A 23,055-nucleotide genomic window follows, 5' to 3' on the forward strand; every position below is an offset into this window, starting at 1 on the left:
CATCGAACTGCTACACGAATATACTTACTCTGGTTTACTACACTCTATTAGCTGCTGGTGGGCTGTCATGATAAGTGGCTGTATTTATTACCAAAGCTGACGTTATTCTTTAATAGTAAAGCTGACGTTATTCTTTAAGTAATTTGACTGAAGTTTTGTAATTCATAGTTAAACTTTTTCTTGACAACAATAAAATTTTGCAGAGTTTTACGTTGATGGTTTTTGGAATGGATTATAATTAGAAATGCAATATTGCTGGAAAAATTTAATTATATTCTGAAGGAAATGATTTTACAAACGTTCAAATGGGACTTACTTTTTACAATAATCTTACAACTAGCAATGTGCAAACATACATAGTCTTGAATTTCTAAAAAAAATTAATTAAATAATATTAGTTCCTCTTATTATAATAGTTAGCTGATGTCTCTGTACATCCGTTTATAATCTCTTGTAAATCATAGCTAACGGCCAACAATGCTTTCTGGTGCAGACAAATACTGCTACCGTTACAAAACGTATCAATGCGCGGTCTTTCCCGCTGTTTTCTTAAAATGTATCCATACGCTGTCTCTCCCGCCCTTTTAAAAAGTATATCAATTTGCGGCCTCTCCCGCCAACAAAACTTTGGTGCAGACATTCTCTGCTACCACAATTATTTCCAACATGACAAATATTAATTACTCCTACTTAATCCTATTAATAAAATATAAATGTCTTTCGTAAATTGTGGTTTCACCATAGACAAGAGATATATACACGTCTTACACCCTGAAGCTTCCCAAGCGTGATGCCTGCCGTTGTACACAGTGAAGTCTGAGTGCTAGAAAGTTCTACCCACACTGAAATTCTCAACAGCAAGAAGGGGTTCCGTCAGATAAACCAAAGCTGGTAGTCGTGTTTCTACGTCTGAAAGATGACGTCTATTCAGATTTGACGCCACTCACATAAGAGTGGCGCTAGTGGCGCCACTTTGAACATGCTGATCAGGTTTGCTTTCAGAACACGCTGTGACGGTCCTGAGTGTTAGTTACGTTTGAGCTTGGACTTGGCGGGTTGATGTTAGTCGAGAAGACACCACTACCAGCACCTCACTGAGTTTGAACGTCGTCGTATAATATCTACATCTACACTCCGCAAGCCACCGGACGGTGTGTGGCGGAGGGTACCTTGAGTACCTCTATCGGTTCTCCCTTCTATTCCAGTCTCGTATTGTTCGTGGAAAGAAGGATTGTCGGTATCCCTCTGTGTGGGCTCCAATATCTCTGATCTTATCCTCACGGTCTCTTCGCCAGATATACGTAGGAGGGAGAAACATACTGCTTGACTCTTCGGTGAAGGTATGTTCTCGAAACTTCAACTAAAGCCCGTACCGAGCTACTGAGCGTCTCTCCTGCAGAGTCTTCCTCCACTGGAGTTTATCTATCATCTTCGTAATGCTTTCGTGATTACTAAATGACCCTGTAACGAAACGCGCTGCTCTCCGTTGGATCTTCTCTATCTCTTCTATCAACCCTATCTGGTACGGATCCCACACTGCTGAGCAGTATTCAAGCAGTGGGCGAACAAGCGTACTGTAACCTACTTCCTTTGTTTGCGGATTGCATTTCCTTACCATTCTTCCAATGAATCTGCTTTACCGACGATCAACTTTATATGATCATTCCATTTTAAATCACTCCTAATGCGTACTCTCAGATAATTTATGGAATTAACTGCTTCCAGTTGCTGACCTGCTGTTTTGTAGCTAAATGATAAGGAATCTTTCTTTTTACGTATTCGCAGCACATTACACTTGTCTACATTGAGATTGAATTGCCATTCCCTGCACCATGCGTCATTTCGCTGCAGATCCCCCTGCATTTCAGTACAATTTTCCATTGTTACAACCTCTCGATACACCACAGCATCATCTGCAAAAAGCCTCAGTGAACTTCCGATGTTATCCACAAGGTCATTTATGTATATTGTGAATAGCAACGGTCCTATGACACTCCCCTGCGGCACACCTGAAAATACTCTTACTTCGGAAGACTTCTCTCCATTGAGAATGACATGCTGCGTTCTGTTATCTAGGAACTCTTCAATCCGATCACACAATTGGTTTGATAATCCATATGCTCTTACTTTCTTCATTAAAAGACTGTGGGGACCTGTATTTAACGCCTTGCGGAAGTCAAGAAACACGGCATCTACCTGGGAACCCGTGTCTATGGCCCTCTGAGTCTCGTGGACCAAAACGCGAGCTGGGTTACACACGATCGTCTTTTTCGAAACCCATGCTGATTCCTACAGAGTAGATTTCTAGTCTCGAGAAAAGTTATTATACTCGAACATAATACATGTTCGAAAGTTCTACAACTGATAGACGCTAGAGATATGGGTCTATAGTTCTGCACATCTGTTCGACGTCCCTCCTTGAAAACGGGGATGACCTGTGCGCTTTTCCAATCCTTTGGAACGCTACGCTCGTCTAGAGACCTACGGTACACCGCTGCAAGAAGGGGGGCAAGTTTCTTCGCGTACTCTAGGCTACGATAAGCTGTATCTTCATTGTGCGATATTGTAGGAACACGTGGCAGGAACGCAGCCACTCTACACGATTGCTGGCAGCGATGGTTACGGGAATGTACGGTCGCAAGAAGACCGGGCTTTATCTACAGCAGCAATCCGCGCAGCAGTTGGCACCACTGTCACAGAACGAGCTCTTGAAAGTGGTTACTCCAAGGACAGCTCTGAGCCAGTGCCCCATTCCACTGACTCAAAACTACCACCGTTGGCCACTTCAGCCGAGTCGAGCGACAGCTCATACGAGGGCGAATTAGAGGTCTGTTTATGTTTCCTGATGAAAAACGGTTCTCCCTCGGTGCCAGTGATAGCTGTGTGTTGGATAGGAGGCCAGTTGAAGCCCTACAACCAACCTGTCTGCGTGCTGGACGCACTGGACCTACAGCTGGAGTTATGGTCTGGGGTGTGACTTCGTATGACAGCAAGAGCTTTCTCGTGGTTATCTCACCCACACTGACTCCAAATTTGTACGTCGATCTGGTGACTCGATCCGTTGTGCTGCCATTCATGAACAGCATTCCAAGTGGTTTTTTCCAGCACGATAACGGTCGCCCACATAGCGCTGTTGTAACCCAACATGCTCCACAGAGTGTCGACATGTTAGCTTGGCCTGTGTCAGCCCGCGGTAGCTGAGCGGAAGGCGGCACGGTAGCTCAGCGTGTGCGGTCAGAGAGCTGGTTGGCCTCTGTAATAAAGAAACTGAGTGGAACGATCAACAAACGAACTGGAACGGATGTCATGTGACGTCCGCAACGACCAGACACAACGATCAACAACGAACAAAATGGGAAAAAAACAGAAAAGTGGTCAGTGTGAGAGAATGTCAGTCCTAAGGCCCCGGGTTCGATTCCCGGCTGGGTCGGAGATTTTATCCACTCAGGGACTGGGTGTTGTGTTGTCCAAATCACCATCATTTCATCCCCATGGACGCGCAAATCGCCGAAGTGACGTCATCTCGAAAGACCTGCACCAGGCGAACGGTCTACCCGACGGGAGGCCCTAGTCACACGACATTTATTTATTTATTACCTTGGCCTGTTCGATCACCAGATCTGTGAAACGACTGACATCCGACACTGTGCGACAAAACGGATGCACGATTGCGTGCTTGGATTCAACATCGTGGCGGTTACACCGGTTGTTAGTTTACGAGCGTTTCACATTTGCAGTAGATTGTCTCGCCTGTACATTGACCAGTGATCTTGCAGTGTCAACCACATAAATGTGTTACCCAGACAAAATATTAACCGGAATTTCATTACTTCCACACTGATTGTTTCTTGGCGATGGTTATTTTTCCGTCAGTGCAAATGTAGGAAGATATCCTCATTCGATAACTAATCAGTCCATCTAATTTTCAACATTCTTCTGTAGCAGCTCATCTCAAATGCTTCTGTTCTCTTCTGTTCCGATATGCCCACAGTCCGTGTTTCACCTCCATACAACGCTGTGCTCCAACGTACATTCTCAGAACTTCCTTCCTCAAAGTAACACCTGTGTTCGATACTAGCAGACTTTTCTTGGCGAGGAATTTCGTCTTCCCTCTGGCAATCTGTTTTTTATGTCTTTGCTTTGCTTCGGTCGCAGGTTCGAATCCTGCCGGGGGCATGGATGTGTGTGATGTCCTTAAGCCGTCGCCACACGGACCGTGCTGTCGAACGTGAACGTTGAGCGTGCCGAGTTCAACGTGCTGCTGAACGCTCAGGAACGATGCGACTTGTGCACACGGTACGTGGGCCCCAACGTGGTATACGCGTTCGCAGCGCACTCCAGCGGCAGCTGAGGGATGTTTCTAGTTCGTAAATCACACTGTTTACTCAACGGGCGCGCGTAAAATTCCCACGTTAGCTCTATTAAAACGCACATTTCTTCCGTCGTCCACGAAACGAAAGTACCATGTCCAATCAATAAGGACACAGGCTTTTAAAGGTCCATTACAAAGAGTGCGTTACAAATTTGGAATACTTCTCCGCATAAGATAAACATTACTTCATCATTCCCACATTTTAGCAAAACCCCAAGGTCAGTCTTGCTTGATCACTGTTCCCACCCAGTGGCTGAATCTTTGGAACATGTGAATTACGAAGCCTAAAAGAAGAAGGAGCCAAATATCTTTATACAAGTAGCGCAAGCTGTCCTTTAGATTAAGCCAATCGAACAAAGTCACCCGTCAAAAAAGGGTGAACTTGTACTTACATAACATCAAATATTATAGTCTATACTTATATGAAACCAATAATAAAGTACCGGAACCTAATAAAAACGCGAATGTTAGGAAAAAAAATTGGTTGTCAGGTCGCGAACCACCGCCCTAACAAAAAAAAAAAAAAAATAGTTGTTGGACAGTGATTCTATTCATTACGCTTCTTTTTTTTTTTCGTTGCGGACGTCGCAAGACATCCTGTTCAGGTTCGGTGGTTGATCGTTCCACTCGGTTTTTTATTACACAGACCAACCGGCTCTCTGACTGAACTAAACCAACATCACACCTCTCGACTCTCATCATAGTAACTTACCGCTTGCTAAAGACCTTAATCGTAGATATGGTACTAACTGAAATTTAATTATAACAAATTGTATGAAGAACAATGCGTTTTGGGTGGATCTTCAGTGTGTCGCTGCCTTCAAATAGCCTACTCTCATTATACGAAAGTTACAATAATTCTTTTGCCACGAATATGATGTTTCTCATAATTTTATTGGAACGAATCACGCAGTCAACAACGGGTTTTCCAGTGATTCTCAATTTGCTGGTGCTCGGAACGGCACAATACATGTAGGCTTGAAATGAATGCCAATATGGCGCCTCACAACTCTGTACTGAAGGGAGACGCCGTGTTTGTGACGTAGGTGGCGTTGTGCCATCTGATTGGTCAACGCTCAGACGCACGCTCAGAATATCTGACATGCCAGATACTGCTCTGCACGTTCGGAAAGACTCCCGAGCGTGCTATTCCACGCAATGACGTCAGAGACTCGGCACGCTCAACGCTCAGCGTTCGGATGCACGGTCCGTGTGCCGACGGCTTTAGCTTAGTTAGGCTTAAGTAGTTCTAAGTCCTAGGGGACTGATGACCTCGGACGTTAAGTCCCATAGTGCTCAGAGCCATTTGAACCATTTTGTCTTTCCCTCGTCAGTCACGTATTATTTTGCTTCCAACTTAGCAGTCTCCCTTCACTTTGTCTACTTCGTGCTCCTCAAATTTGCTGTTAAGCCTATCGCTAATTGAAATTCTGTCACTTTTCATTATTTTCGTGATTCCTCGTTTTACTTTCAATACACGTTCTGTACTCGACAGACTCTTCATTCCATTCAACAAGATCTGTAATTCCTTTTTAACTTTGAGTGAGGATAGAAAATGTCGTCAGCGAATCTTATCATTTCTGTGCTTCACACTCAATTGTAATCCCGTTCTTGAACCTTTCTTTTATTTGCGTCATTGCTTCTTCGATGTACACCGACGCGACAAAAGTCACGTGGGAGCGATACTCACATTAGAGATGGCGATAATATCGTGTACACAAGGTATAAAAGGGCTGTGTATTTGTGGAGCTCTCATTTGTACTCACGTGATTCATGTCTGAAGGCTTCCCACGTGATTAAGGCCGCACTACGGCAATGAACCGACTCTGAATGCCGAATGGTAGTTCCAGCTAGACTCATAGGAGATTCCATTTCCAAAATCATTAGGGAATCCAGTATTCCGAGAACCACGATGTCAAGAGAGTGCCAAGAATACCAAATTTCACGCCTTACCTCTCACCTCGGACAACACAGTGGTTTATTAAAATTTTCGCTTTTAATACCGTAATGATTTTTTTTCCTGCGCTCTCCTTTTGAAACTAACTTCCTGAAGCTGCTTACATAACTGCATATCATATTAGGTGATGATGCCCACGTTCAATGGAACACCGATAACCTCTGAAATGTCGTTAACTTAGACGTTGTCGAAGCTCAATCACGTCAATATTGCTACAGACATACACTGGCGCGAAAACAAATCCCAACACCGAGAAGGAGTCTTGCGACACACACAAAAGTTGGTAGGCGTGTTTCTACGTCTGCAAAAGGGACGTCTACTCAAATTCCGCGCCAGACGCTTAAAAGTGTGTCTAATAACGCCACTATGAGGGTGCAAATCAAGTTTGGTTTAAATACACGCTGTAACGGTCGTGTGCGCTAGTTACCTTTGAGATTGGACGTGGTGAGTTGATGTCAGGCAAGAATGACAAAGAGTCCATAACCAGCAGCTCCTTCAACTTGCACGAGGTCGTGCAACAGGGCTACGAGAAGCCGGATGTTCCTTCTGCGACACCGCACAAAGACTTGGTCGGGAAGTAGGCACTGCACGTGACTGCTGGCTGTGATGGTCACCAGAAAGCACGGTCGCTCTGGGGCAACGTACTGCATCTGCAGCAGCAATCTGAACAGCAGCTGACGCCACAGCGGCACAACCAACTGTTACAAATCGGTTACTTCAGAGACAGTTCCAACACAGACGCTCCGAACCGTGACCCCGAATCTCCACCATTTGCGACTTCAGTTCGTCTCAAGTAAGAGCTCGTTGGCGGACAGATCTGCTGAGTTTCCTCGTGAGAACTGGTTCTGCCTCGGTGCCAGCGATGGCCGAGTGTTGATCAGAAGGGGGCCAGGTGAGGGCGTGCAACCGGCCCGCCTACACGCCAGACACACTGGATTCCGGAAACAGCGATCGTGTGAGACCCAACTCGCTTTATTTGTCCATGAGACCCAGAAAACATTACATACAGGCTCCCAGGTAGATGCTATTTTCCTTGACTTCCGGAAGGCGTTCGATACAGCTCCGCACTGTCGCCTGATAAACAAAGTAAGAGCCTACGGAGTATCAGACCAGCTGTGTGGCTGGATTGAAGAGTTTTTAGCAAACAGAACACAGCGTGTTGTTATCAATGGAGAGACGTCTACAGACGTTAAAGTAACCTCTGGTGTGCCACAGGGGAGTGTTATGGAACCATTGCTTTCTACAATATATATAAATGACCTAGTAGATAGTGTCGGAAGTTCCATGCGGCTTTTCGCGGATGATGCTGTAGTATACATAGAAGTTGAGGCATTAGAAAATTGCAGCGAAATGCAGGAAGATCTGCAGCGGATAGGCACTTGGTGCAGGGAGTGGCAACTGACCCTTAACATAGACAAATGTAATGTATTGCGAATACATAGAAAGAAGGATCCTTTATTGTATGATTATATGATAGCGGAACAAACACTGGTAGCAGTTACTTCTGTAAAATATCTGGGAGTATGCGTGCGGAACGATTAGAAGTGGAATGATCATATAAAATTAATTGTTGGTAAGGCGGGTACCAGGTTCATTGGGAATGTCCTTAAAAATGTAGTCCGTAAACAAAGAAGGTGGCTCACAAAACACTCGTTCGACCTATACTTGAGTATTGCTCAACCAAGTCGGGTTGACGGAGGAGATAGAGAAGATCCAAAGAAGAGCGGCGCTTTTCGTCACACGGTTATTTGGTAACCGTGATAGCGTTACGGAGATGTTTAGCAAACTCAAGTGGCGGACTGTGTAAGAGAGGCGCTCTGGATCGCGGTGTAGCTTTCTGTCCAGGTTTCGAGAGGGTGCGTTTCTGGATGAGGTATCGAATATATTGCTTCCCCCTACTTATGCCTCCCGAGGAGATCACGAATGTAAAATTAGAGAGATTAGAGCACGCACGGAGGCTTTCCGGCAGTCGTTCTTCCCGCGAACCATACGCGACTGGAACAGAAAGGGGAGGTAATGACAGTGGCACGTAAAGTGCCCTCCGCCACAGATGTAGAGGTGCGACATGGAATGACAGTGGGACGACTCCCGTGGTTATCCCACACACCGTAGCTGCAAGTTTCTACGACAGCTGGATGATTCGACCTTTAGTGCTGGCATTCACGAACAGCATTCCAGGGGTCGTTTTCCAACAGGGCAACGCTCCCACACATACCGCTGTAGTAACCCAGTATGCTCTACAGTGTGTTGAAATGTTGTCTTGCCCTGCTTGATCACCGTATCTGTGTCCAGTCGAGCACATATGGGACATCATCAGATGATAACTCCAGCATCATCCAGAATCAACATAAACCGCCACTGTGTTCGCCATCCAGCTGCAACGGGCAACGAATTTCCCACAAATGTACATCTGGCACTTGTACAATACAACGCATGCTCGTTTGTGTTCTTGCATTCTGGTGGTTACGACGGTTATTATTAGCGTACCATTTCACATGTTCACATTTGCAAAGGCTTATCTCGCCCTTGCAGTAACATATCACTTAGGTATGTTACCCAGGCAATTGTATTCCCCCAATTTCATTGCTCGACATTCAATATTTTTGTGCTGCGATTTTTTTTTCCATCAGTGTACAAGCTTAGCTTGACAATATGGCGTAACTTAGCAGATAATGCTGCCAGTTACTAAGAACCGCTGTAAAATCTCCAGCTGGCATTTCATGAAAAGCCAAAATTTTCTTAATTTACGGCCAACTTGAAGCCTGACAACATGTTAAGTGTCCTGCTATGTATGTTACAGACACAAAATCAAATACTTGAAAACGGCATAAATGGCCGAAACCTGGGTTTTATTTAAATAAACAATAAAACAACCACGTTTCTTGTAGTGGCCATTTTCACAGCAGCTGTATATACATTGTAGTTGTTTCAAAGAAAGTGCCTTTTTTGCATGCTGCATATGGAAATTTTTATTTATGCGCCCAGACGCGTTTCGCCTTTCTTACAAGGCATCTTCAGTGGGTGTCGTGAAATATAGCTTGATTTGTCCATTTTTACACATAGGTCATGGTTTCACATCTAGGTTATAGATTTAAAAACAGTTCCTTAACGACCTTTTATGAAATGGAAAGGCACTTACAGGTAACTTCTAATTCATTGCATCTAAGCAAACTGCTTTTCCTCATCTGGCAACCAGGTGGGCATCTTACAGTTCACTTTCAGTTCAGGGTTATAATTACAAAATCAAATAGGGGTAATGCAGGAGTAGGTATAATAATGAATAAAAAAATAGGAGTGCGGGTTAGCTACTACAAACAGCATAGTGAACGTATTATTGTGGCCAAGATAGACACAAAGCCCATGCCTACTACAGTAGTACAAGTTTATATGCCAACTAGCTCTGCAGACGATGAAGAAATTGATGAAATGTATGACGAGATAAAAGAAATTATTCAGGTAGTGAAGGGAGACGAAAATTTAATAGTCATGGGTGACTGGAATTCGTCAGTAGGAAAAGGGAGAGAAGGAAACATAGTAGGTGAATATGGATTGGGGGGAAGAAATGAAAGAGGAAGCCGCCTTGTACAATTTTGCACAGAGCATAACTTAATCATAGCTAACACTTGGCTCAAGAATCATAAAAGAAGGTTGTATACCTGGAAGAATCCTGGAGATACTAAAAGGTATCAGATAGATTATATAATGGTAAGACAGAGATTTAGGAAGCAGGTTTTAAATTGTAAGACATTTCCAGGGACAGATGTGGATTCTGACCACAATCTATTGGTTATGAACTGCAGATTGAAACTGAAGAAACTGCAAAAAGGTGGGAATTTAAGGAGATGGGACCTGGATAAACTGAAAGAACCAGAGGTTGTAGAGAGTTTCAGGGAGAGCATAAGGGAACAATTGACAGGAATGGGGGAAAGAAATACAGTAGAAGAATGGGTAGCTCTGAGGGATGAAGTAGTGAAGGCAGCAGAGGATCACGTAGGTAAAAAGACGAGGGCTAATAGAAATCCTTGGGTAACAGAAGAAATATTGAATTTAATTGATGAAAGGAGAAAATATAAAAATGCAGTAAATGAAGCAGGCAAAAAGGAATACAAACGTCTCAAAAATGAGATCGACAGGAAATGCAAAATGGCTAAGCAGGAATGTCTAGAGGACAAATGTAAGGATGTAGAGGCTTGTCTCACTAGGGGTAAGATAGATAATGCCTACAGGAAAATTAAAGAGACCTTTGGAGAGAAGAGAACCACTTGTATGAATATCAAGAGCTCAGATGGCAACCCAGTTCCAAGCAAAGAAGGGAAGGCAGAAAGGTGGAATATTGTCCTCAAGTACATCGTCATTGTATAAACCCTCTATATACTATATAGAGGGTTTATACCAGGGCGATGTACTTGAGGACAATATTATGGAAATGGAAGAGGATGTAGATGAAGATGAAATGGGAGATACGATACTGCGTGAAGAGTTTGACAGAGCACTGAAAGACCTGAGTCGAAACAAGGCCCCGGGAGTAGACAACATTCCATTAGAACTACTGATGGCCTTGGGAGAACCAGTCATGACAAAACTCTACCATCTGGTGAGCAAGATGTATGAGACAGGCGAAATACCCACAGACTTCAAGAAGAATATAATAATTCCAATTCCAAAGAAAGCAGGTGTTGACAGATGTGAAAATTACCGAACTATCAGTTTAATAAGTCACAGCTGCGGAATACTAACGCGAATTCTTTACAGACGAATGGAAAAACTGGTAGAAGTGGACCTCGGGGAAGATCAGTTTGGATTCCGTAGAAATGTTGGAACACGTGAGGCAATACTGACCTTACGACTTATCTTAGAAGAAAGATTAAGAAAAGGCAAACCTACGTTTCTAGCATTTGTAGACTTAGAGAAAGCTTTTGACAACGTTAACTGGAATACTCTCTTTCAAATTCTGGAGGTGGCAGGGGTAAAATACAGGGAGCGAAAGGCTATTTACAATTTGTACAGAAACCAGATGGCAGTTGTAAGAGTCGAGGGGCATGAAAGGGAAGCAGTGGTTGGGAAAGGAGTGAGACAGGGTTGTAGCCTCTCCCCGATGTTATTCAATCTGTATATTGATCAAGCAGTAAAGGAAACAAAAGAAAAATTCGGAGTAGGTATTAAAATCCATGGAGAAGAAATAAAAACTTTGAGGTTTGCCGATGACATTGTAATTATGTCAGACACAGCAAAGGACCTGGAAGAGCGGATGAGCGAAATGGACAGTGTCTTTAAAGGAGGATATAAGATGAACAGATGAACATCAACAAAAGCAAAACGAGGATAATGGAAAGTAGTCAAATTAAATCGGGTGATGCTGAGGGGATTAGATTAGGAAATGAGACACTTAAAGTAGTAAAGGAGTTTTGCTATTTGGGGAGTAAAATAACTGATGATGGTCGAAGTACAGAGGATATAAAATGTAGACTGGCAATGGCAAGGAAATCGTTTCTGAAGAAGAGAAATTTGTTAACATCGAGTAAAGATTTAAGTGTCAGGAAGTCGTTTCTGAAAGTATTTGTATGGAGTGTAGCCATGTATGGAAGTGAAACATGGACGATAACCAGTTTGGACAAGAAGAGAATAGAAGCTTTCGAAATGTGGTGCTACAGAAGAATGCTGAAGATAAGGTGGGTAGATCACGTAACTAATGAGGAGGTATTGAATAAGGTTGGGGAGAAGAGAAGTTTGTGGCACAACTTGACTGGAAGAAGGGATCGGTTGGTAGGACATGTTTTGAGGCATCAAAGGATCACAAATTTAGCATTGGAGGGCAGCGTGGAGGGTAAAAATCGTAGAGGGAGACCAAGAGATGAATACACTAAGCAGATTCAGAAGAATGTAGGTTGCAGTAGGTACTGGGAGGAAGAAGCTTGCACAGGATAGAGTTGCATGGAGAGCTGCATCAAACCAGTCTCGGGACTGAGGACCACAACAACAACAACAACAACATCAATATTCTCAGTTTTCTGCATTGAACTGTTTTGTGAATGTGTGTGTGTGTGTGTGTGTGTGTGTGTGTGTGTGTGTGTGTGTGTGTGTGTGCAAAATACAGGGTGTGTGTACACCGTATTTTGCAAAATCGGGACAAAATAGGGTCTTGTCGGGATGCCGGCCCGATATATTGGGACGGCTAGCAACCCCAAATAATAGTAACGGGCGTGGAGAGTAGCTGTCACTGAGAAGAATCGCAGAACCACTCATGCATCGATTTTCTATCATATGTACCCCACATTTTTCCTTTTATTTTTGGCAGTGTTATCATACCTATTAAAATTTCGTAAGAACAAATTTTCAGGAATATCTGTAGCGGGCACGGAATACATATTGGGCGACGAGAAATTGTTTTATACTTTTCAGTTAATTTAAGAACGTGATGTAAATAGGGCTATATGTAAGTGATACGCAACATTCTGACAAAATGCAGAAATGAAATTGGTCATTCTTATACAAAAAAAAAGAAAAGAATTAAGACCCTGTCGATAGCTGAGGGAATTTTACGGAAATCGAACAATTTTTCAGATGACACATAGCATTTTACTACCATGCTGTCAATTTTCTCAAATGGTTAACTTGTACTGTAGTAAACGAATCTACTTTGAGTTTTGTGTTGTACTTCATAGCCCTTGTGTATGAGACACCGATAACCTTTCAAACAGCAACTGAAATGTTATGGACAGTTAATTGGCTACGATTACGACACATTCCCGCCAGTTCTCAGTTTTAATTATACTGGTAAACTAAGTTGACGAATTATCCATCTTTTTGATTTGCAACTCCTTGTATTGGTCGTGTTTGCAGTTAAAAATTTTTTGGATGTGAAGTCCGCCAGTTAGGCAAAACACCGTTTTTCTCAGTACCCAAACATGTTTCAGCACCACTGTGCCATCATCTGTGGGTTTCCGTTTCTATTTATTCTGCAAAGTGAATATTTTTGTTAAATGATTATGAAATTATGTGCATTTTTAGTTCAAACAACAGATCATTTATTTTTGTAGATACCTTTACATTTGGTGTGCATGAATTTTCTGGATTACTGCAGGTAGCTTGTCATCTGCAACGAAACGATGCTGATGTTTTTCGCTGGGAGTTAACCTATCTTCTAGAATGTAATTTAGTTTTTCGCGATGTTCTCGTGCCTATTTTCGTATTTACTTACGTTTTAGTGTGGCAAGCACTTCTATTCTCCACATCTTACTGAGATGTTGTGATGCATACGTAACTCTAACAAGTATTTTCCACAAATAACGTAGTACAACACGTTTCAACTACACCAGAACACAGCGTGATTGTGGTTTGTTGTGTGTCCCAGCCCAGTCAGTGTGCATTTGTTCACCAGAGAGTTCGGCGCCAAATCTGAATTTTGTTTGCATTTTATCTTGGTGTGTGTGTGTGTGTGTGTGTGTGTGTGTGTGTGTGTGTGTAGACTTTATCTGTTTGTGCTGTTTTTATTTGTAAAGTTCCTCTAATGTGTTAAATAGTGTGCCCTAGCAGAGTGTACTCAGCATGATCCGGAGAATGGAAGTGCTTGCCACACGGAAACGTAAGTAAATACGAAAATAGGCGCGAAAACATCACGAAAAACTAAATTAGATTCTAGCAGATAGGTTAACTCCCAGCAAAAAACTTTGTCATCAGCATCGTTTGGTTGCAGATGACAAGCTACCTGTAGTAATCCAGAAAATTCATGCACACCAAATGTAAAGGCATTTACAAAAGAAATGATCTATTGTTTGAACTAAAAATGCACATAATTTTATAATCATTTAACAAAAATGTTAACGTCACAGAATAAATAGAAACGAAAACCCACTGAGGATGGCACAGTGGTGCCGAAACATGTTTGGGGTACTGAGAAAAAACGGTCTTCTGCGTAACTGGCGGAGCTCACATCCAAAACATTTATAAGTTGACGAATTCCATTTACTTAGTTATTTAACCGACGAATTCGGCAGTAAAATAACTGATAGTTATAAGTAACTTGTGAAAGTATAAGAAATAACCGTAACCGCGATAACTGATACTTGCGAATAACCGTTTTGCTCATTATCGCGGGAATGGGAGGCGACAGTTGCAGAGGTATTGGCGACGAAGGACGAACGCTCGGTTGCATTTGTGGGGCGGCTGGACTGCGACCGGGGGGAGGGGGTAGAGAGGGGTGGTCTGGCAGAGGGGGGGGGGGGGTGCACTCGTGGACAATGCGGGGCCCGTGCTGCCACAAGGGAGGAAGATTTGGCAGGAAAGCAGCAGGTAGGGCCTGCTCTGGCCGATCCAGACAGCGACAACACCGCCCTCCCTGTGCAGGCCGCGACCGCCACTTCCTTTGCCGAGGAACACACTGCGCCGTGCACGGCCTACGCTTTCGATTCACTTCTAGTCTGACCTTAAAATAAACGTTAAGGTTCGTTTGAGCAGTTACCAGACAGCGCCAGACAACAGGCTGTACTGCGCAAGCGCAGCCGCAGCTACGATGACGTAGGCAGTCCGTGCTTGGTGCCTGCTCTGGTTTTCGCCGCATTTCTGGTGGAATTTCGTGCGTGGTGGGGCATCACGTGACCATGGGCGGCCCCGCGGCATGCTGTTCAGAGGACATACAGAGATGTACTTAGAGCAATTGTTTTATCATATCCCACCCACATAAGGGATGCAAATAAGGAAGCAGTTCTTGGCAAAATATCATTTCAAAACTAGACTCCACTGCTCAAATTGTTATGTAGCATTTCCAACAGATTTACATCTACACAGCACTGCAAAAAGCTAGTAGAATGGAATACAAATTTCTTGCAAAAAAAAAAATTAGACAGTTTCTTGTGTAGCTTACATCGGAATAAAATACAATAAATTTCACGACTATTTGAAAATGTGTAAAAAATTAACATGGTTGTCTGTGAGGCAAAGAAACTGTACAACTGATAGTTTATATTCTACTCTAGGAGTAAATATAAAGCCATGTGTGGAGCTAAAACGATAAAACACGGTATGCTGCCGCTCTACAATTTAGCACAGATTGGCGTTCTATAAATTTAAGTTAAGACGTAAACACAAATTAAGAAATAACTTCAGGCCTAGAGGAAGTACTAGACAAGTGCCTTGTGGTCGAAAAACACTTTCACAGAAGGCAGATTTGTAAAATTCTGCTACAGCTGTCATTATGTTTGAAACATAATATTTAGTTCTAAACTACTGACCAAATTTGCCTACTTAGTGAGCTTCAAGTCAATGTTTACGTATGGTATATAGCATTGTGAGATTTAACAGTGCCATAAAAGGCAGAGGACATCAGAGACCTACTTGAGCAGCATCGGAAATTCATAAATCATACGAAAAAGTGCTTCATTCCGCTCTAATTGCTCATTTCTATGTCCACATGGACTCTGACGTACCTGATACTCAGCTTTTCATGTGGTTTTCGTGCTACCAATTTTCTTGGCACGTTTGGTTCTTCATTATGGTATAACGTCATTCGTCCCAGAAAATGAAAATTTGCACTTGAAATTGAACGAGGTTGAAAGTACCCAATAGTGCGGAATGAAATACTTCGTTTCAAATAAACTAACTGCCTCAGCGGGAAAAAAATTAATAGAAGCAAATTTCTCTATACAGCAGACAGAAATAGCTTCATTAAGACATTAATCGTTCGTTGCTAATAACGTGGAAATAATATAAAATCAGAAAATTGAAACTACTAAATTATTTTGGTCTATCACGGTTATGAAAATGTATGTTAATTCACTTGATGGCTCCCGGCCACAGAAATCTGTCTTCATTCTATTTGACGTGGGAGCTGTAAACGAAGAGACCAGGAATATTACGAAGACAAGTTACACATACACGGGTCACGTGGGAAAGCTCCCCCTCCCGACCCGGATTCCCTGACTTGTCCCAGCTGAAGCTTCGTTGCCAACCGAATTTCAGATGCTTCTTTCACTACTGAGTCCCGAAAAGATGAAGTCGAGGCTATAATTTGGACATTATCGTACACCATAGAGTGGCCAGTGTCAATACAGTGCTCCGCTACCGCAGATTTAGTAGGTTGTAAGAGACGGGTGTACCTGCGGTGCTCTGTGCATCTCTGCTGGACTGTACGTGTCGTGTCTCCGATGTATAGAACAGTATGAGAGTCGCCGAAATGTTGCGGCAACTGGGTCATCAGCCGAGAAGACATCATCAGTTACTTCCGCCGAAAAAAGCCTATATTCTGATAGAACGCAGCAAAATTTCCGTGTTTGGCCGTGCACTTCCAGTAAGTCTTTTTTACGAAACAGTTAAGGCTTTCGTGGCCACTTGTTGACAAACTGCCTGTTGGCTTGTGTCTCGCGTTCTTCGGTCGACGTTTATTTGATGGTTTTTCTGACGTTTCGCCAGTGCGATAGGCTGGCATTGTCAAAGCTTCACCCTCCATCGCCGGTGGTGAACTGGAGGCGAGCTCGCGGCCGCAGACTATATGTACCTGGCGCGCCAACGTGCGGGAGCTTCTCCGCGGTCGTTTCCGGTGCGGTTCTCCTCTTGCTACCTGCGACGGTCATTCGCTACAGGTTCTTTGTTGAAGCTGATTTGGTGTTTGTGTATTTGTACAGCTTCTCTGAACAAGCGGATGTGATAGCTCTTCTGTACAGACGAATTTTAGGGCATGATCGGCCTGTCTCAGCGCGTGCTCTGCCACGGCCGATTCCTGCACCTGCCCCAACCTGCAATGCCGCTTATGTGCTGTGTTCCGGGTGTTGATTGATTGTCCATTCATTCCAACATATTGCGCAAACACGGCGCAAAGACTGTTTATAAACACACGAAGAATATCAAAGACTGTCTCAGATCGCCAAAGGAGAAAAGCGACCCACTTCCAATGTGGGCAAGTGCATAACGTGGACATGCGGACAAGTTTCTGTCGCAATGACTGGACGATCAATCAGCACCAGGATCTGAGAACACAAGCGAAAAAAATGGTTCAAATGGCTCTGAGCGCTATGGGACAACATCTGAGGTCATCAGTCCCCTAGAACTTAGAACTAGTTAAACCTAACTAACCTAAGGACATCACACACACCTATGCTCGAGGCAGGATCCGAACCTGCGACCGTAGCGGTCGTGCAATTCCAGACTGTAGCGCGTAGAACCGCTCGGCCACTCTGGCCGGCGAACACAAGCGACACTGCAGGTTGGGAGAGGCGGAGAAATCGGCTGTGGCACATCACGCGCTGTAGCAAAATTCGCCGACACGGAAGTTCTGCCTGTAGAGAAGAACTACCACGTCCGCTTGTTCAGAGAAGCTGTAGAAATACACAAACACGAAAATGGCTCCAACAAGAAACCTGCAGCGAATGACCGTCGCAAGTAGCAAGATCCGCACTGAAAATGACCGTGGACAAGTCCTCCGCCGTTGGCGCAAGCTCGGTTCCAGTGCACCACCACCAACGGAGGGGGGGGGGGGGGGGGGGGGGGGGGTGAAATTTTTTGACAATTCCAACCTATCACATTGGCGAAAAGTCAAAGAAAAACCATCAAACACGACGGCCGAAGAACCCGAAACAGAAGTCAATAGGGAGTTTCTAAGCCTTTAGTGTTCAAGACAAGCTTAAAAATACAAAAGAAACTTGTCGATACTTTTGTTCCGATCTTGTCGAGGTTTCGGTGTTTGGGTTGTGTTATTTGGGGGGAAGAGACCAAACTGCGGGGTCATCGGTCTCATCAGATTAGGGAAGGACGAGGAAGGAAGTCGGCCGTGACCTTTCCAAGGAACCATCCCGGCATTTGCCTCGAGTGATTTAGGGAAATCGCGGGAAACCTAAATCAGGATGGCCGGGCGCGGGATTGAACCGTCGGCCTCCCTAATGCGAGTCCAGTGTGCCAACCACTGCACCACCTCGCTCGGTATATATTTTATCAATAGTACAATCTGTTACGTAATAGGGCATGCTTTTCAAATCATCCTATGGATTCCAGAACTGAGGCCCTTTACTTACTAAGTTACCCAATGGTCCTCATGGCGACTTACCCTCCCTCCCCCCCCCCCCTTTCCCACCTACCCCCTTGCCTAGTTGAACAGCTGACCGGTCACCAAAACTCCTCAGAACAAGATCTCTCCATACCTAATGGGATTCGACAAAAATATGAAGACGCCAAAGACACCACAGAGTACCGTGCCTTCTGTGACGTATGGAACCTGTTGTCATCCAAAACTGCTTGCAGTTGCCTCGGAATGGATAAATACAGCTCTTGTATGGTTTTCAAGTGAACCTTACACCATTCTTACAGCAAAAGAGTGGCGAGTTCGGTTAGCGATCACGTGCCCTTGTCTCCGAAGCAGACCACAAACGTTCAATAAATATTGAGGTCTGACGACTGCGAGAATCCATCCTTGTGCTCAAGAAACCAGTCCTGGACGAGGAGATCTATGAGAGCAGGGGTCCTCCCGTCATGGAACACAACATTGCCATTTGGGAGCCAACACTGTACTATGGGATGGATCAGCCAAAATGGTCACATAATCCTTGCAGAGTACCCGCGGGGCCCATGGAATAGCGCGATGTGACTGCCCAAATAATCACGGAGTACCCGCAATGTTGCAACCACGGGAAGAACTGGCCAGGTGTTCGAAACAGTGTGAAACACAGCTCATCCGAGCAAATCACTTTCCTTCATAGCTCCACAGCCCAAGTGTTCCAGTTACCAGCATTTGCATCACTGGATGGATGGTTTTGTAATTCCAGCTGACCCTGCAATTCCCTGCTTCTGGAAGACCCTTGGTGGTGTTTTGGAGCTGACAAGGTTCACGAGACCGACATTTAGTTCTGGGGTGACTTTCGCAGCTGTCGTGCTCTTATTTCTCGCTACATCCCTCTTCAGTGACCGACTCAGAACACACATTCGTCCGCGTTGTGCCTTAGCGGAATAAACCTTCGATACGGTGCCTCTTGAATCAGCACCAAAATCCCTTCGGCTACCTCGGTTACGGACACACCCTTCCTGCGACCACCAACCATTTGCGCCAAGTTCCAGGTGACGCAGCTCCGACATCTCCAGTCGTGCTGCATGGAGTATAAGTCCTCGAATCTCTTGTCGACGTTGAAACGTCTCTGTGGAGTCGCTTCATAAGACTCTTGTCTCACTTCATTCTGTACATCCTATTCCGTCCACCGCCTGATTGCGATTTAATTTATAAACCCACCCCGAAAGACTGAGCAATCAAACTAAGGCATGTTAAATGATATTACACTACTGGCCATTAAAATTGCTATACCACGAAGATGACGTGCTACGGACGCGAAATTTAACCGACGGAAAGAAGGTGCTGTGATATGCAAATGATCAGCTTTTCAGAGCATTCTCACAAGGTTGGCGGCGGTGGCGACACCTACAACGAACTGACACGAGGAACATTTCCAACCGATTTCTCATACACAAACAGCAGTTGACCGGCGTAGCCTTGTGAAACGTTGTTGTGATGCCTCGTGTAAGGAGAAGAAATGCGTACCATTACATTTCCGACTTGGATAAAGTTCGGATTGTAGCTTATTGCGATTGTGGTTTATCGTGTCGCGACATTGCTGCTCGCGTCGGTCGAAATCCAATGACTGTTAGCAGAATATGGAATCGGTGGGTTCAGGAGGGTAATACGGAACGCCGTGCTGGATCCCAACGGCCTCGTATCACTAGCAGTCGAGATGACAGGCATCTTATCCGCGCGGCTATAACGGATCGTGCAGCCACGTCTCGATCGCTGAGTCAACAGATGGCGACGTTTGAAAGACAACAACCATCTGCACGAACAGTTCGACGACGTTTGCAGCAGCACAGACTATCAGCTGGGAGAGCGTGGCTGCGGTTACCCTTGACGCTGCATCACAGACAGGAGCGCCTCCGATGGTGTACTCGACGACGAACCTGAGTGCACGAATGGCAAAACTTCATTTCTTCCGATGAATCTAGGTTCTGTTTACAGCGTCATGATTGTCGCATGCGTGTTTGGCGACATCGCGGTGAACGCACATTGGAAGCGTGCATTCGTCATCGCCATACTGGGGTGTCACCCGGCGTGATGGTACGGGGTGCCATTGGTTACACGTCTCGGTCACCTGTTGTTCGCATTGACGGCACTTTGAACAGTCGACGTTACATTTCAGCAGTATAATGCACGACCGCATGTTGCAGGTCCTGTACGGGCCTTTCTGGATACAAAAATGGTCGACTGCTGCCCTGGCCAGCACATTCTCCAGATCTCTCACAAATTGAAAACGTCTGGTCAATGGTGGCCGAGCAACTGGCTCGTCACAATACGCCAGTCACTACTACCGATGAACTGTGGTATCGTGTTGAAGCTGCATGGGCAGCTGTACGTGTACACACTATCCGAGCTATGTTTGACTCAATGCCCAGGCGTATCAAGGCCGTCATTACGGCCAGAGGTGGTTGTTCTTGTTACTGATTTCTCAGGATCTATGCACCCAAATTACGTGAAAATGTAATCGCATGTCAGTTCTAGTATAATATATTTGTCCAATGAATACCCGTTTATCATCTGCATTTCTTCTTGGTGTAGCAATTTTAATGGCCAGTATTGTATGTTTGATTTTTTTGTGTTCCATAAGAAATCATGACTTGTATTTATTACGTTTTTTCCTTCAGCCTACTCTATGTGTTCGTAAATGTGATTGAATGAGTGTTTTTACGTGTGGTTTCGGGTTTCTTTTGAGGGGGATGCTTAGTTGGTTGTCGTCTTCTAGGAGCAGGTGACGTTTGCTTGTCATTTGGAGGGTAGCACAGGATGACCAAGTTAGGATCCCAGTACCTGGACAGAGAAGTTTACCCCTTTTAGTCTGAGGTTGGTTTGTCTGTCAGGTTGGTGGCGGAAGCCTGTCCCTCTGGCAGCTTCCGTTGCACCGGTAGTTAGGCGAAGCCCGGTGGAGGCAGGACACTCTGCAGCTAGCGGTTGGCGAGTACAGTTCAGAGAGTTTCTGCCTTGCCGAGTTAATTTTATTTCGTGACGGCAAAATCATTCTGCTATTGCACCATTAAAATATCTTACATATGTGCCTGGTTTAATGTCTAATTTCTGAACAGTTAACTCGTAATCAAGTTTAGCACGTGCCGAAGTTCGGCCGTTCGTAAGCGGCAGGCGCGGATTCCATGTCGTATATCTAGTGTAGAAACCTCGCGAATCGGATAAACCTCTTTCCAAGCTAGTGCATGAGCATAATGGTGATAGGTATCTCTCTGAACTATTTCTGTCGTGGGTATGTAGATGGAATGATTCAATTATTGTGTTCCACTTCGCTTTTGTGTGTTTTTTCCTTTTTTTAATGCGCTATTCTACCGTTTTTTTGGCGAATTATTTAGTTAAATTTTTCATTCAGGCAGAAGTCATGTGTATTCATAGGATGTGCATTAAATTCAGTAATGAAATAAATATGCTACGTAAAATATAAACTCTGCGTCCTTTATATTTCTCATTGATGCCAGTCTTCAAATTAATTTTCTATTTCCTGATTTTTTTTAAGTTAATCTGCTTGCTTGTGATGGACAAAAATGGGAGGGAAAAATCAATTTAACTAAACAAGCTCACTGATATACGATGCCGTCGGCCTGGCTCGTTCTGTTCATCTGCGCTGGCGCTCTTTTGTTCTCGTTTCGTTTCTTATGATGGCAAGTTCAAGTGAACAAAGTACAGCTGTGAAATTTTGTCTTCTGCTCGGTAAAAATATTGCTGAAAATGTTTTTATGTCGGAAGCAGCTTACCCAGGTGACGCTACGGCTTTCACTCGAGTGTACGAGCGGCTTGGTCGATTTAAAAATGGCGACAAGTCGGTTGATGACAAACCTCGCTCTGGACGTCCATCAGCTGCCTGAATCAACGAAAATATTGAAACAGTTCGACAGCTGGTGCTCACAGACCGTCGACAGACAACTGATCAACTGTCAGAGACTAGTGGGTTACCTTGGAGCTCGGTTCAGACAGGCGGCTGGCTCTTCCACCACGACAACGCAACTGCACGCACGGCCATCTATGTTAGACAGTTATTGGCTAAAAATGGCACGGTTCCGCTGCCCCACGCACCTTACTCGCATGTCCTGGCTGTGTGAGTCTTTTTTCCCATGCATGAAAAGGGACATAGAAGAAGACCGATCTGACAGCAATGAAGAAGTCAAGGAAAAAAAAAAAAAACAGGGAGCTGCTGTCAGCCATTTGTAAACATGACTACAAAGAATGTTTTGGACAGTGGAAGCACCAATGGGACAAATGTATCAGTTGCAATGGAGACTATTTTGAACGCGTAAACAGTTTCAAAGGATAGCTTTTAAAAAATAATACCCTTTTTTTGGGTGGCTCCTGGTATTGGGGTTTTACTAGGGCTTTTCCGTGTTCCGTCTACGTATGGAAAGCGGGAGAACGAGTGTTGAAATGGCACTGTGCGTGCTGTAATTAGTCAGTCTTGGCTCATTGTCTCCACGGGAGCGATTCGTAGGGGGCTGTAGTGTATTCCTAGAGCCACCAGTTAGAGCCGGTTCTTCGAACCTCGTAAGTAAACTTTCTGGAGATAGTTTACGGCTATCTGCAAGAGTCTGCCAGATCGGTTTCTTCAGCACCTCTGTGGCGGTCTTCCGCGGGTCAGACAAACCTGCGACCATTCGTGCAGCCCTACTGCGCATACGTAAAAAAAAAAAAAAAATTTAAAAGAAGGTATTTGTATGA

This window comes from Schistocerca americana, chromosome 11, assembly GCF_021461395.2.
Source record: "Schistocerca americana isolate TAMUIC-IGC-003095 chromosome 11, iqSchAmer2.1, whole genome shotgun sequence".
Lineage (NCBI taxonomy): Eukaryota > Metazoa > Arthropoda > Insecta > Orthoptera > Acrididae > Schistocerca > Schistocerca americana.